This window comes from Falco cherrug, chromosome 6 (assembly GCF_023634085.1).
Source record: "Falco cherrug isolate bFalChe1 chromosome 6, bFalChe1.pri, whole genome shotgun sequence".
NCBI classification, from domain to species: Eukaryota; Metazoa; Chordata; class Aves; order Falconiformes; family Falconidae; genus Falco; species Falco cherrug.
In genome coordinates, this window is record NC_073702.1 from 27,507,403 (window position 1) to 27,522,734 (window position 15,332).

Sequence of the window (15,332 nt, forward strand, 5' to 3'; positions counted from 1 at the left end):
AACCCAACAGTGGCTATACTTTGAGGAGTAACTATAGACTACAAGAAACCGGGGGGGGGCGGCGAGGGGGGGGCAATGCACTTTGCACCTTTTCTATTTTTCTATAAAAAATGAAGATTTTAAAAAATAAATGAGACTGAAATGCCCTTGAAAAGGTACTACCCAGGCAGCCCCTGGAAATATAGGCACAGAAGATATAATTGAGGGCTGCAAGCATGGAAACATGCTGCCTGAAGAGGCTGGACACCCCAATAGCATCAGCAGGACAGAGACAAAACTGTGCCAAGAGCAGGTGGCAGCGGGAAGAGAAGACACTGCTCAGAAGGGTTTATACCTCCACCGTCTTCCACACTGCAGGGGAGAAGAGTGAAGAGTGGTTTGCGCTTGAAGAATCGTTCCTTCCTGGCACTGTATCTGGGGTAGAGCCCTTTGCTCCAGGTCATCTCTTATGGCTTCATGCCAGTCCCTAGGGAGCAAGCAGGAGGAGGGACCTCAGCTGGGAAGTAGGGCACCCATCTAGGTTAGCGCAGTGGTTTCCGTTTATAGCGATTCATAGAAAGCTTTTCTTCAGTTTCAGCCCAAGTGCATTCACAAACACTCCACTCAGGTTTCAGTCTGAGTTTGCCTGTCAAATACGGCTCATTTGAAATGGAGTTACTCCTGAAACTCCTGTTTACTGCCTGAAAGTGAAAACTGTCCCTATGCTGCATTGTTTAAGAGGGGGGTTTTTGGTAACCTGAGAGTTCAACACCTTTTTCTGAGTTACTGGTTTAGTCTGGGGCCTTGAATTCCCCTGAGGTCAGTCTTTTTTCCAAAACATTTTAGGACTCATCCAGGACATGTCTACGCACCTTACAAAATCCTCATTTCAGTGTAGGAATCACTTGTGGGTTTATGTCCGGCTGTCTTCACCATACCCTGGTTCAATAGATTTTGTATTAATAAGCAGGGAAGCAGGGCCAAAACAATCTACCTTTGAAAAAGTCTCTTGTAAGGGCTGTTGTCTGGGTACCAGAGCAGGGCAATGAGAAGGCTAACATCTAGGAAAAGGCAGATTGTATGTACTGGCTGCTGGAGCTAGAGCCTGGGAATTTTCCTAAAGGCAGAAGAATGAAATGAAGCATTGATACAATGCTACAGAAGTGCATACTTTTCCTCGATAAAATCTCACAGATTAAGAAGCTGGAGAGGGCAAGCTGAGCAAGAAAGAAATCGAGACAAAGAGATGGAGAAGGCAGCGGGCCAAGTAAGGAAGTAGGAACCAAATGACACTGAGCCCGTGATTCAGAGGCAGAGCTGTGCACCAGATGAGGACCAGGGACTGCCTGGAAGGCTCTGACATAGACAATGCCTGGGAGCGGTAGGGAAACAGAAGAAAAACAAGGCAATGAGTGTATGCATTCTTTCTTCTTTTTAGAAAGATACACATACACATTTTTGCACATAAATACACATTTTGAGTTCATAAATATGTACGCATACATATCTGTGCACGCACGCATATGTGTGTGTATGTGTTATTCCTTGTGCTCTTTCAGTAGAAAAGTGACTGGTGCGCAAAAAGTGTCTGTCCACTTGCTATCAGCTGTCACACTCACAAAGAATAAATTGTAAACTCACTTTTCCAGTAGGACTGACAGTCTCGGCAAAGATGAACTGACGTTAGTCAGGCGCTTGGTGGGGAGGCCAAAAGGGCTAATACAGCTGTGAAAGCATAACAGGCTGACACACTGTTTATTGGAAAACTGCCAGAGAAGGCAAAAGAAGAGACCATGTTCCAAACCACCCAGTCAAAGTGGAGCTTGGGAGTTCACCACAAACTTGAAAGCTGAGTTTAGCACAAGCTCAGAGTTCCCTACCAGTTCTGTGACGTATTTTAAATAACAGTTTGGTATTTGTATAAAATTCTTACTTGATTTGTTCTAAGCTGCTGACGAATCATCATTCCAAAGGGACAGTCTCTGCAGTATTAATTTCATCAAAACCATTATTCAGAATTTCCAAAAGAATATTTTTTCTCCCAGAATCACACAAGTGCGTGAAAACTTCATCTACATGTTTAGCTGCAAGGGTTTGCTGTAATTACTTTAGCCACAGATCGTGCCATGAAGTGCTGGTCTTAGCCACTGTCCTCAAACCATTGAAATTAAGATATATACAGAGGTTTTTATTATGGTCTATAGGGATCCTGTACACGCAGCTTTCAGAAATGCAACACCACAAGAATAGTACTGATCTTAGCCCACCCAACTTGTATAAATATACAGCATCCATGACAAACCAAAACAAGCTGTTTCATTACTTGAAAGTTTAATGATGCTAGATGGAGAAGGCAAGAAATGGATGGTATGTGGGCAAAGGGTTACTGACATACAGAAGCAGGTCAGTTTTCTGGGGAAGAATAGTGCCAGGGATAGAAAATATTTGTCAGAAGGCACAAAGTTGTAGGCAGGGCACAGATATGAAGCTGGTAAACTAGCACAGGAAGGTGACATGGCAGTGAAGGCAACATCTGTAAGGCCCTGAAGATGAGGTTGGGAGATTCCATGTGATGCAGCTAAACGGGAAGCCAATGAGTGGCATCGAGGGAAAGCAAAACTACTACTGGATCACTTCATCTACTGTCACGTCAAGTCTCTGTGCAATTCACAGCTTACAGATCTACCAGCTAACACATTCCTCACTGCAAATTTCCAACTGAGCCAACTGTGCAGAAAGTTTTCAATTTGGCTCCACCGAGAATGCCTTTTTGTTCACAGCACGGAGAAATGCAGGAGGAGAGGGCTCCCATTTTCTGTCATTGCCATTGTACGACATTCGGCACACTGATGGTGGCATCCTTACTGGAATGCACCGTGCTTTGTGCAACCCTGTGAGGGACCCAGACGTAGAAACAACCCCAAAGTAATGCTCTCTGGATAACAGAGACCAGGTGCGCTGTGGTCATGAACAACTTTGCCACTGGGGAGAGGAAAGAGGACTGTACCAACTGCTTTGCTCTAAAGATATTGCTTCCCAGTCTATTTATAGTGTGGTTTTAACAGCCATGGAGGACACATTACTTGGCTGCCCAACCTGGGGAACACAACTAGCAACAAAGGAGGGGGAGGAACAGCAGAGGTAATGGAAATCGTAACACATAGACTACAAGATCATGAGAAGTCTCTTTTGTAACTCAGTGCAGCAAACAGGGGTAGAGGTGGTGAAGTTTGGGGTTCAGAGTATAATCTGGAGTTAGTCTCACCCAACTAAATGCAAATAAACTCTTCCAGGAGAAGTGAAGCTGTTCTGCATTTATACCAAAAATAAATAGGAGCAGAGTCTCATCCAACATGATAACTACTTCTGCTGATTTCTTTTGGCTTGTTTCTTTCTCACTCCACAAAATGCTGCGTAACGGGCAAATGAACATGGAGTTCTCTTGCAATAAATTGGATGAGTGAACAGAGGGAAATCAATTTCTTTATGATGGCTCCTACTATGAACAAAACCAGAATGCCTAACGAGTGCTGGAATGATAGATGGAGTTCGAGGACAAAGTCTATTATTACATTATGTTAAACTAAAACAGCTTTGTTGACTTCAATACATTTATTCCAAATTTTGCACAGATAGAGACTGTGACTGGAATATACACAGTCTACAAAGTTGTAGAGCAGGTTCTGGAAATTAGAGGGGTTTCTGCTTCTTCTGACACTTAGAACTAAATTGGATCAATCACCAATTACACAACACATAAAAGGGGGGGAAAATATAACATTTCTAACAATGGCTATACCAGATGAATTAATAGGAAATTTCTCTAATTTATGAGGTTTAAAAAAGAATTTCTTACCTGGGTTGGAACTACAGAGAGAGAAATGAAACTTTTCAAGTACATTAAATATATCATTGAAAAATAGCAAAACATGCTCTTTCACATAATATGCAGATGACCAGAAACAGTCATGTGTGTAAGATATCCTCTACTTAGAGTTTAATTGGAAATTAAAATTAATGTCATATACAATAATTAGGACTGATGTTCTCAAACTTTTTTAAACATTTCCCTTTGAAGCTATAGTTTGCTTACCCTGTTTTATACTCTTCATACCTATTAAACTAAAAATGTGTATACATAATTATGAACAAATCCAGAATCTGCTCCAAAACCCTACTTCCAGTGATTTATAAGGTTTGAGTTGGGCTGTCCAGCAGGATCCTCCATCCCTTTCATATCCCCCACCAGTCTGCCTGCCTTAAACCTCATCACTGGAGTATGATAATAATTTGTCAGAGGTACATTAAAGGCAGAAATTAGCACCTGTATTAATACCTAATTAGGGCTTTTAAAGAATCTTCCCATTGCCATACGGTGTCATCCCCTGGCAAATCTGAAGATAGGCACCAGACCAGAAAGTGCTCTTACCTGGAGCAGTAACTCCTACCATGCTGTGAAAGAGCACTGTTCAACTAATGAACTTATTTTGCAAGATAACATGTCAATACTAAAAAAAATACAAATGCTTAAAAATTCAGAAGACATCCACAGACATTAGGATGGAGAATCTGACTCACATCAGGAAGTTACCATTTCTGGGACACTCCTCACAGTGCACATTTTTCAGAACAGATAGGGATGATTAGGTTCTTCAGTTTGCCGTGGCTGGAGATAGTGATGTTTCTGGCCTACAGACAGCAGGGGAGGAAGCGAGATACTGCTGCTGCCAATGGCATGTTGAAGCCAAAAAGGTTCCATGTTCAGTCTGCAAACATCTTTGTGGAGCAGACTTTGCAGAGCTCCACTAGCAGCGCAGCTGAAGATGGCATTTCTGACACACATTAGGGTCTAGTAACAGGGCATCCTCCAAAGCACTGATTCTTACGTCTGTATTCCTGACAAGGAATAAAGAGAAAGCCTTTCCTGATCCCTTTACTCTGATTCCTCATGTCTTTATTGTATCCTACAGGGCAGTATCAGAGGAATGGTGGAACATATTAAAACACATATGTGTATTTATTTATTCATTTAATTTACATTTGTACAAACCCAGGATCCGGGAAAAATGACTTATAAAGGGAATGTCTGTCTGCAGGCATATGGACCCCAAGCGTTACAGATGACTGCAAACTTTCTCTGAATTACAAATTTGTTGCTTAATTTTGAAACTGAAACATCAATCTTTGAAAAAAAAATATTTTCTTAATATCCAAATGTTAAAAAAACTACTTCTGCTTATTTTCTACCTACTCACATGTTTAGCTGTTATTTTAAAAGGGGTTCTAACATCTCCTGATAACTGTTTACCAGTAGTCGTGGTTTCCAGTGACGACACCTGTGCCAGTCCTCTCCTGATTAAAAAGGGAGAAATCTCACACTATGAAGCAAACGTTCATGACTAATTTTCCCATCCAGAGGCTCAAAGTCAAAACCCAGTTTTGCAAAGTATATAAACCCACATTCATTTTAAGCTCTGTTCCCAGAGCATGTTTTTAAAGTAAAAATTTTGCTGAATGGAGATTGCCATACGCACATCTTCAGTGCTCTGATGAATCAAGTCTCAGATGCTGATGAAGTTGGAAAGCTAATTCTTATCTTGAATACAATCTTAGAAGACATCTACTTTTTAAGATTGGATTCTGAGCTCTTGATATACACTGTATATCTGTAACATCTAGGAAAATGTGTAAACACGTCTGACAAATGGGGATGAACATCTGTTGGCCACTCCTGGTTACTAAACAGGCTATCAGATTTGCATCACACACATACGTGCGTTTCCTAGCTCCCCTCAGTACATGACCTACTTGAGCTTCCTATGTGGAAGGTTATGGTTTAATCAGCAAAGTTCATGAATCGTCCTCTTTATATACTCTGCATGCTCATGTATGTAAGCTCCTACGGAACGTTTCATGCTTGCAGCCATTGCAGTAAATATTTTGAAATGGTCTGCGCATGCCAACTCCTACCTGAAAGTAAAACCACGCCATTAGAATAAATTCAGGACATTCCCTTTGTCAGCTACAGAATATAAAAAATTCTCCTGTGATTTTTACACAGGTGCGATACCCATTGGCTTAATGAGATTATACAGCAAGCAAATCACAGCAAGGTTGGATTCAAGATTTGCAGGGAGGCATTCAGTGTATCAGGCCTGCAATAGGAAAAAATATTCATCAGCTTTGCAGGAGACCTTTGTACATAGCACAATGCCTCCCAGATCACTGAACAAGTCTGTCTTATCACCTACTGCATATATGTAAAATACACACCGCCTCCTGTCCTCTGAGCACAATCTGAGGAGCAAAATCACCTCTCCTTCTGTCGACCCTGACTGGGCAATGAAACCCATTATTACCTCACTCCTCACTCGGCCTCCTCGGAGAGCAGTGTTCAGGTTTCTTTTCTCTGTGGTACTACATCAGTCACTATTACCAGACTTCAGCCTTTGCTAGATCTATTACACGTCATTCTGTAAATACGTTCACAAAAATCACTTTCCATCCCAGGTCAGGATTCAATGTGTATCAAGAAGACCTATAAAAGGAATAGAGCCATCAGACGTCACGTCATTCTGAAACAACCCCAAAAAAACAACTCGGCTTTTTGGAGGAGACAATAGGCTTTGAACTTGGTAATCACCAGTTATTCCTGATGGCTGTACGTAGGAAAAGCCACAGCCTCTACTGTTCATGGAGGCTGCAGATGTAAACCCTTCATTATTGTTTCTGCTATATAAACATTCTTTTGCTTTTCCGTGTATTTAACCTTTATGATGGCAAAGAAATTCAATGTTTAAATCAGCTTTAACTATGTTGCAACAAGGTCCCTCGAGTGACATCTTTATTTGTGTAAAAGGCAGAAGAGTTTGCAAAAATGGGGTTTAAAACACTGCTTCTAGTCCACAAAAGTATTTCTCTCACAGGGCACAACAGACAAGGAAAGAAGACAGCGTGTTCACCTAGGAAAAATACCTAAGATGGAAAGAGTTTTCAGGAATCCAGTTAAAACACAAAGTGTTATAGAGATTACAGATGTCACTGCAACCTGAGAGGACTACACAACTTGGGCAGACCCCTTTCAAGGCTATCTATCTAAATTGACTCTAGCGTCCAAGACAACATCAGAGTTGTATGGCACAAAGCCATCTCTACTCCTCTCCCACATAATGCATTTTTTGTGATGCATTGGATTTCTACATGTAAAATGACGGCATTTTTAAAGACACTTAAGCACCCTAATCTTTGAAAAACAGAAGCCCAAATAGTTTTACAAGTCTGGCCCATTATCAGCTGGAAACCTGGTCAGATTCAAGAAATCAGTAAAAGTACTTTCAGACACTTCTTTCTTTTCTCTGTTCATCATCAATATATCTTTTTCATATATTGGTCTAATCTAGACTGCAAGCTCTACTGAGGAGGGAATATGTTTTAACATTTATAGACTGCCCATATATTTATGCACTGGATGTGTTTTTATAACAATAAGTAAGAAAAAAAATCAATTATTTCAGTGAAGTGATACTTTCCTCAAACTAGCAACTGATATTAATGCCTCCAGCAATAGCTGATGCTGGCTATATCAATATCAGAGCCTTGGAAAGATCCTGGAAATTGTGCTTATGTGTTTCTCTAGTGTTTGCATTTTGGACTCTTGGAAAGTAATAAAGCATTGCAATACAAGATGTCTCTTGGCTCCTTGCTGACATAAAGGCACTCTGCTTATCAGTGAATTAAAGGCAACTTCTTACATTCACATGGCTAAACTATTACTGACATAAGACCACTACACCAAATGCCCAGAATACGTGCAAATGCACCGTACTCAAGCTTTTGTTTCATTATAAATTTCTTTGAACACTGATATAACGGCTGTATCTCCCTTTATGTAGGCTTTTTGTCCTTTCAGCTTTTAAAGTGCTTCTCTGGCCCACGTTGCAGGACACAGTTTCAGGCATATAGTTTGCTCTAGTGGTATGCATGCAAAATGAATGCAAAATATGCAGCCAAGATAAGCCCTGGCAGGTCTGGAAAGCAGAGCAGAAGACATAATTTTGCTCGTTACTTTTAGAATCTCTTCTATTTGATAATTATACAACCAATAGAGGGAGAAAAGCACTTTTCTTTGCCAGATACACGTATTTTCTTGTAATCAGGCAGAACTTTCCAGGATGCCCACTCTGTATTTGAATACATAGGAATTCATTGTTTTATCCACCCATTTCCACAGGACAAGGCCACTAAATAATGAGACCCATAAACCTTTATCATCAAGGAAAAATACAGATAACATAGAAACAGGCAGAGCCTTTGGTGGCATAAAAGGACACCTCTAGCTAGTTAACAGGAATAACCAATGCATTCCTGATCCTAAGTGCAATGATTTTAACAGCTAGTCTTACAAAATAGATCCCATAATTAATACATTTGAAACAAACTTGAGTTGCTAGATTAGGGCACTCTGTAGAAGCAGTGGGAGCATTCATTAAATTGCGCATCAGATATCCATTGTCTGAACATGGCACTGATAGTCTTATTGTAAAGCTGATTCTCTAATATTCTTGGGATGCAATGTACTGCATTTTTTTCATCATTTCCTCTACATGTAAACTGATCTCCTGCGTTGAAGCAGTACTATTTAAAACAAAAGGGTTTGATTTATAGCCAGTCCCCAGCCTCATAAATCACACCTGCAGTGTGGTGCTCTGAGCTCCCTGTGTTCTGCCAGCATTTACGTTTTATAAATGATTTGGGTTTACCTCCCATTGTGATGGAGCCTAATACAATTGCATTCTTCTCTCCCAGCATTCACTCTTGCTGTTGCTCATTATTCCCACTGGGAATTCAGACCTAGTTTTTGCAAGCTTGTAAGGGGGAGGGGATTGGTGTTGGTGTGGTTTTTTTTTAAATTAAGGAATGTTGAATTAAAAATTTATGTTCGCATTCTGTAGCTTTTTCTATCACTAGGCATACTATGCAGCAGATTTTTTTCCTCCCCATTGACTATGCTTATATTTAAGCTCCCATTTGCTAAGCTAATGATTTGGAACTTAAGCAGGACAGCAGCTTGAAATGTCCAATATACACAGTATTTGACCTTCAGAGTAACCCAGGTATGCACATCAGCCATCCTGTGAACTGCATAAGGAGCTTAAATTCTCATTTAAAAAAAAAAAAAAAAAAAATCACTTGAGCCCCCCAAAAGACTAAGTGTAAGGATTTTATTCTCAGAATCCACTGAAGTGTCCAGAAGATTCTTATATAATATTTTGCAATTGTGTCTCAAGTTCTCAACCATATAACAGTTCTAGTTGGTTAAGCACAGTTCAGACACTTGAAGATAACAAGACCTGCTCCTTTAGAGCTGACAGCCTTAAGTCCTGATTCAGAGAATTATTCCTAAAGTCATGGCACCATTTAACTGAGATTGATGGGATTTGTGTACATGACTTGATTTCCCCTGTTCCAAAACAATCAGTGATTTAGTTTGTTCAGTTAATGACTATCATCACTGTCATTTTTAATGTTAAATAATACTGCTACTAGCATACCTACAGCCAACAAAGAATTAATTGTAGTTTGAGACTGGTAAAAGCAAAAAATTAAGTCACATTTCTGTCACAAATACTCAGTACAGTTTAAATTCAGTTTTGGAGTCTAGTCTTCCAAGCATTTAAAACTGAGTCTACTATTTGATGAGATAGTTGCAAAATTTAGACTTGAGATTTGGAAGGCTGCAATGCATGTCAATGGAGATCAGGCTCAGACCTAAGCAGTTGGAAAAATATTTCTGAAATCAATAGTAGTTATTCAGAAAAGCTACTCCCTTTCCAACATAACTCACAGGTGGACTGGAATAAGTGGACCTGTTCCAGTTCAATGAAGGATTAAGCTAAACACTTCTATTTTCAAAGTAGATTAACTGAAACAAGAAGACATTTTGATTCCCATATTAGAGCTGTCCACACATGCATTTATACAGGAAGAGCTTTTGCACTTTAAATGCAAACCTTATTTTAATCCAAATTAACTTTCAAATGAAGGCAGCAAGCCTTGAATTATTGTGTCCATTCTCTGAAAATCCATATAAAAGTATTTGTATGAAGAGCAGGCTTCTGAAGTTCATAGTGTGGGCATAATCAGTTGTAACATTTTTTGTTAGGTAACGTCTAGCCTAATTTTTAGAACCTATTTTGGAATTATAATGACTGTGTAAAAACTAGTTATTCCAATAAGTGCTTCCAAAAAAGAATTCAGTGAATTCAAATGTTCTGAACAACGGTTTCAATTCTTCACTAGTTCAAAACTAGAATTTATTCTGAGAAAATAAATTTTAAAAATTACTGATAATTACTGAGAAGCAAACACCAAAATTTTTATGCCAACATTTGTTAGCTCAAGTTTAAATTTCTTGGATTTGTAACCCAAATGTGATAGAGCCATGAGGAGAAATGGTAACTCTGCAAATATTGTCCATCTGATATTTTATCTTGCTGCACGACAAGGTAGCAAAATCACTGCATGAACATCCTCCTTCATTGCAGTTATTGGTTGATCCAAAGGTCAGTTTTACCATTGGATTTAACTGCGTAGAGTGCAATTATGCAAATCCTGGTACACATACAAAAGGTTAAATTACATCTTGCTGTGTAGCCTTGCGCTCCCCCAAAAGCAACCATGTAAGGCAGGGGTCCTCAAAGTTTTTAACCAGGGGGCCGGTGCGCGGATGAAGTGGCAGGCAGTCATCTGCGGCTGCTTGGTTTCCCCCCCAGCCCCCGGCGGGGGGGCCTGTAAATACCGGGGGCCAGATTGAGGACCCTGGGGGGCTGTACCCAGCCCACAGGCCATAGTTTGAGGACCCCTGATGTAAAGCATGTAACTCCGAGCAGTTACAAGTCCTCTATTACAATTTGGTTTATAAAGTATCTTCATAAATGCAGCCTCTCATGAAGAGAAGTCCAGGATCATGAGCTTCATTCTGAAGTAGCTTCACATGCACCCACGACCATGAAATAGAGAGTTTTATTGTGGGCTTGGTCCAGCAGTATTTCAAATCCTTTTAATCCAGCTGCATGGGAGGCAGCATAGTCATGGTATATAACTTATCCTTATACATTCATTTGAAACAACCCTAAAATTCCAATGTTTTTTCCTAAAGGCAATGTCTTTACACAAGATCTTATAAAAAATAAACCTGTAACAGAAAATGTTTATGTAAAAAAAGAGATTTTTAGTTGAATGCATAAAGTCTGCTCCTCTCTCGAAGTAGTCATTTGGGTTAACTTTGAAGCTTGATTTAAATATTTGCAAATGCGCAAGATTTACTGTTGTCATTACACAAAGCAAAAAGGTATTAAATGTGCCCCAATGTCTTCAATGAATGAAACTCATTTCACTAAATGTAGACATGCTTCAGTTAATGGCTTTGTTTATAATGTGAAGCAGCAATTACAAGCTGTATCTGGAACACTGATAAACTCATCCAATCACCTCTCAGATACTGGCACGACCAGTTTAAAGGGGACTACTAAACTTCTGCCTGCTGACTTTCCGTTTGCACACACAACTGTGGTAGCTGGAAATGTGCAGTTTGATTTGCATACACAGCTTTGACTTCTTCAGACAGGGCTGAAGACAGGTATCTAGAGTTCTAGTGGAAATTTGCCCCCCTGTGATTCCTTAACACGCTAGTATTCTTGACATGATCCATCCAGCTGTTTTCCTGAGTTCACATTCATATAATAAAAAGTCTTGCAATCTGTCGTTATTGGAATCCAAATGGCTGCCCCAAATGCTCCTGTAATAGATCTGATACTTTGAAAATACATTTAAATATCTAGACCTAGCAGAAGAGGACTGCCTATGTCCACTTCTGCCGTTCGTTTACCCCTGGGAGAAATCAATACAGAAAATCAAGAAACTTGCCAAATAAATACCTGATAGATCCATTAATATGAAATAATAATCAATAAGAAGGCTTTCTTGGCAGTAAATGACTAGCTGGAGGACCTATTAACTGTGAGAAATTTCCGATGCAGCGTGGAATCTGATCCTGAAAACACTTATACACATTATCAGTTCTTACTCTTGCAAAATAATCCTGATTTGTGAGCCAGATTTGCTCATTAAAGTAAATCCTACATAGGTACCATAACATACCTATTGTTTCTTAGCTACATTAATAAAGTACCATTTTTAGACCATTTGTTAAAAAGTTCTGCAAATGTCACTTATAAAATTACTTTAAAAGAAAAAAAAAAGCAGGAAAAAAATGGCAAGCGGCTGCTTTCTTAAGAGCTTTACTTTTTAAAATTGATTTCTATGGATACACTGCTTTGGTCCTATAATGGTCTTGCTTCAGTACAGTAAGCAGGAGGGAAACGGAACTTACCTTCAACGTTTCAGCAGGCTTAGCACCTTCATTAGCTAAGCGTTCCTCCAGTGGTGCCCAATGGGATACATTATTATTTTTTTTCCTTCTGAGAAAAAAATAATTCTTGTTCTTGTCCCAGCAGCTGATCTCAGCACAATAATAAGCAACTGTGTCATTTCTCCCCAATATACCCCAGGCAGCTTTCTCTGGCTGAGTCACACAATGTCAGCTGGTTACAAACTACTTAGCATCCCAGATCATTCATACAGAAGTATCATCACTGACTTCTCCCCTCCCCCAGAATTGAAGTTTTTAGTTTATACACAGAACCCTGTTTTCTAGAAGAATACTTAGAATGACGGAATGATTATCAATGCAAATAACGAATGCCTCTGCTCCAAAATAAATGAGTTATTAAATGTTGCATCAATCCCACCTTATCCAATTGTACATGAGGAATAATTCTCTGATGCTACAGGTTGTTCTGCCTTCTTGTTCTTTGATGAAGATGATCATTATGATCCCCAGGATAGGTCTCAAAGACATTTTTAAGGAAAGCGTTTGACAAAGACAGAGCAATCTTGGAAGAAAAAGAGCCTATACAGAAAAATCATTTTCTTTAGATGCAAAGGAGGCAGAGAAGGGTAACATATTTCTTAAAGGGTCAGTAATGGTAGACACAGCTTTTCACCTCTATATCACTAGTTCAGATGTAGCTGAGGTTGTCAGTGATAAAAAGTTGGGTGTCTACAAATGCTGATAGGATGTTTTGCAGCCAAGAGGCCGAGGGATTATTTACAGCAGCATCGAAGACAGAAAGGAGGCAAAATAGGGTTAAATGAATGTTAGCTTTCAAAATAACATGAAGACATATTTCTAGACAGAATACAGTTAAAAGAAATCCTATCTCCAGGGTGAGGTGGACTAGTGACCCAACAGCTGTTTTCTACAAGATGTTTTCAGATATAATAGGATCACTGCTACACTTAGGTCAAATGAAAATTTTCCCTAGACTAACTTCTAAGATTGCTACTGGTCTTTCAATCATTCATCAAAATTCCTCTGTCATCCAGTCCATAAAAAAAAAAATAATCATCTCTGTTTACTAGGTTCAGAATGGCCAGAAAAGTTCATTAGAAAGTTCTTTTTAATTAAAATATTGTCAAGTTTGGTATTTTAAAAAATCATCACTACATTCACTATTTTCAAGGTGTTTCAAGTGATGACAAATCTCAATGACTGTAAAGCTAGCCTGTGCATTCTGTATCACGATCAACACCACTGTTTTTTCTTTTTACTGTTGTCTTTCAAGTTTCATGTAGCCTTTTCAGCCTTGGGGCTATGTCACCCTATCTACTAACTAGTACATTGGATTCTGATACTGCCTGGGTTTTCAGGACACTGCTGCAGAACAAATCACCATCATGATCAATATCTGGGGAGCTGTGACATTGCTAGATGTGAGCTTGGCTCAATGACTCCATTAGCACCATCAATACACATCCAATGGCCATGTGAACAGCTATGTGATGTAGTAGCAGTCTCTTCAGAAGAATCATTGACTGACTTAGTGCACAGACACAGAACTGACAATTAAATGAACTAACAGCTTCAATTTACTTGCCACGATCAATTCAAGCTACAGTGCAGTCATGCGGGGAAAAGTTAGGAGCAGCATGACCAAGCCTGAACCACAGCTCCCATTTTGTGACACATTGTCTCCCAATAAAGAGTTTTTCTGTCAAGGGCAAATAAAGACATCTTAAAAATCATTCTTCATGGTAAATCTTAAAGGTGCTCTTTCAGACACAAGGAAAAGATTTTGGCCAAGAAAACTAGGGAACAATTAAGTGGAGCAGCTGCTGAGTGGGCAGCAGGTCTTGTTTGCAGTGAGCAGGGAAACCTCCTGCATCTAGAATGGAGTCTACTGAGTATTTGCATATAACCCATACCTGGGTCTGATTCTTTGCTGTCTTGCATAATAGGTATTTATATCTGTGCAAAGACTGTGAAACATGGTCACTCTGAGCACTTTCACAGTCACTTTGCAGCTCACAGAACAGGACAGTGGAGGGATGGTCCCCAAAGCCAGTACTGCCATTACATGCAGTAAAACCTCCGTTTACATATTTCTCCATGCACCTCCTCATCCACTTATTTCCTTCATCCTGGATACAGGAATAGTTTATTTACTTTTCATATCCCTATTCTGTCTGAAAAAGGTAAAGCACTCTTTAAAACTGATAAAACACTAAGTCACACTGAAGTGGTTTTGTGAAATTCATCCAAGTTCTTCAGTACGATTGACACTGTTTCCTTTTAACGTATGTGGCAGAGTTGAATAGACTCCCTGGAGACTCCACAGTTACTGTCAGTAGAGACAAGAGCCCATCCCAAACATAACTTTCAATCTGTTCATCCCTCCTTGAATACTAAGTAGAGCCTTTTCCTCTTGCAATGTACTGAAACCACCTCTGGATAACAAGAACACCTCCAGCAGTCCAATACCACCTGACTTACTTTCTAAGGTATGTGTCCTAATGCCACAATTGCTCCCATTGTTAGATGTAACTCAGGCCAAAAGGATTGTGCACTGCCTTTTATCCAACCCTACCAGCATGGAAAGTTCCACTGGGAGATACCCATTTGTGTCAGGGGCAGCATAAAGCATCTTGAAATATAAAAGAACCACTAATGAAGAGAGGATGCACCCAGAGGACAACAGAGATTTAAAGCAAGCCACAAAGTGTTCAGAGTCCTAAACCCACCCACCCCACCCCCAAAAAAAAAAAAAAACCCAACCCAAACAATTAACTTTTTAAATGAAGTACCAATATAGTAGTAGTTCCATGTAACAGCATCAGTCAAAAGTAACAATTTACTTTTTTTTTTTTTTTTTTTTTTTGGCCTATGGGCAAGTAAATAAGAGAACTCCCCACCACTGGTTCTTTAACCCATTTGTATAGATACAGGATCTCTG

At 39.6% G+C, this 15,332-nt stretch overlaps 1 long non-coding RNA gene across 1 annotated transcript; it reads right to left on the reverse strand.

Moving 5' to 3' along the window:
* Positions 1-3,369: 3,369 nt before the first annotated feature.
* On the reverse strand, positions 3,370-12,526 carry LOC129736377 (uncharacterized). Its single transcript, XR_008732877.1, has 3 exons — positions 12,371-12,526; positions 6,339-6,517; positions 3,370-4,875 (listed from the first exon to the last, which is right to left on the reverse strand). It is a non-coding gene; the product is annotated as an uncharacterized LOC129736377 (long non-coding RNA).
* Positions 12,527-15,332: the final 2,806 nt, after the last annotated feature.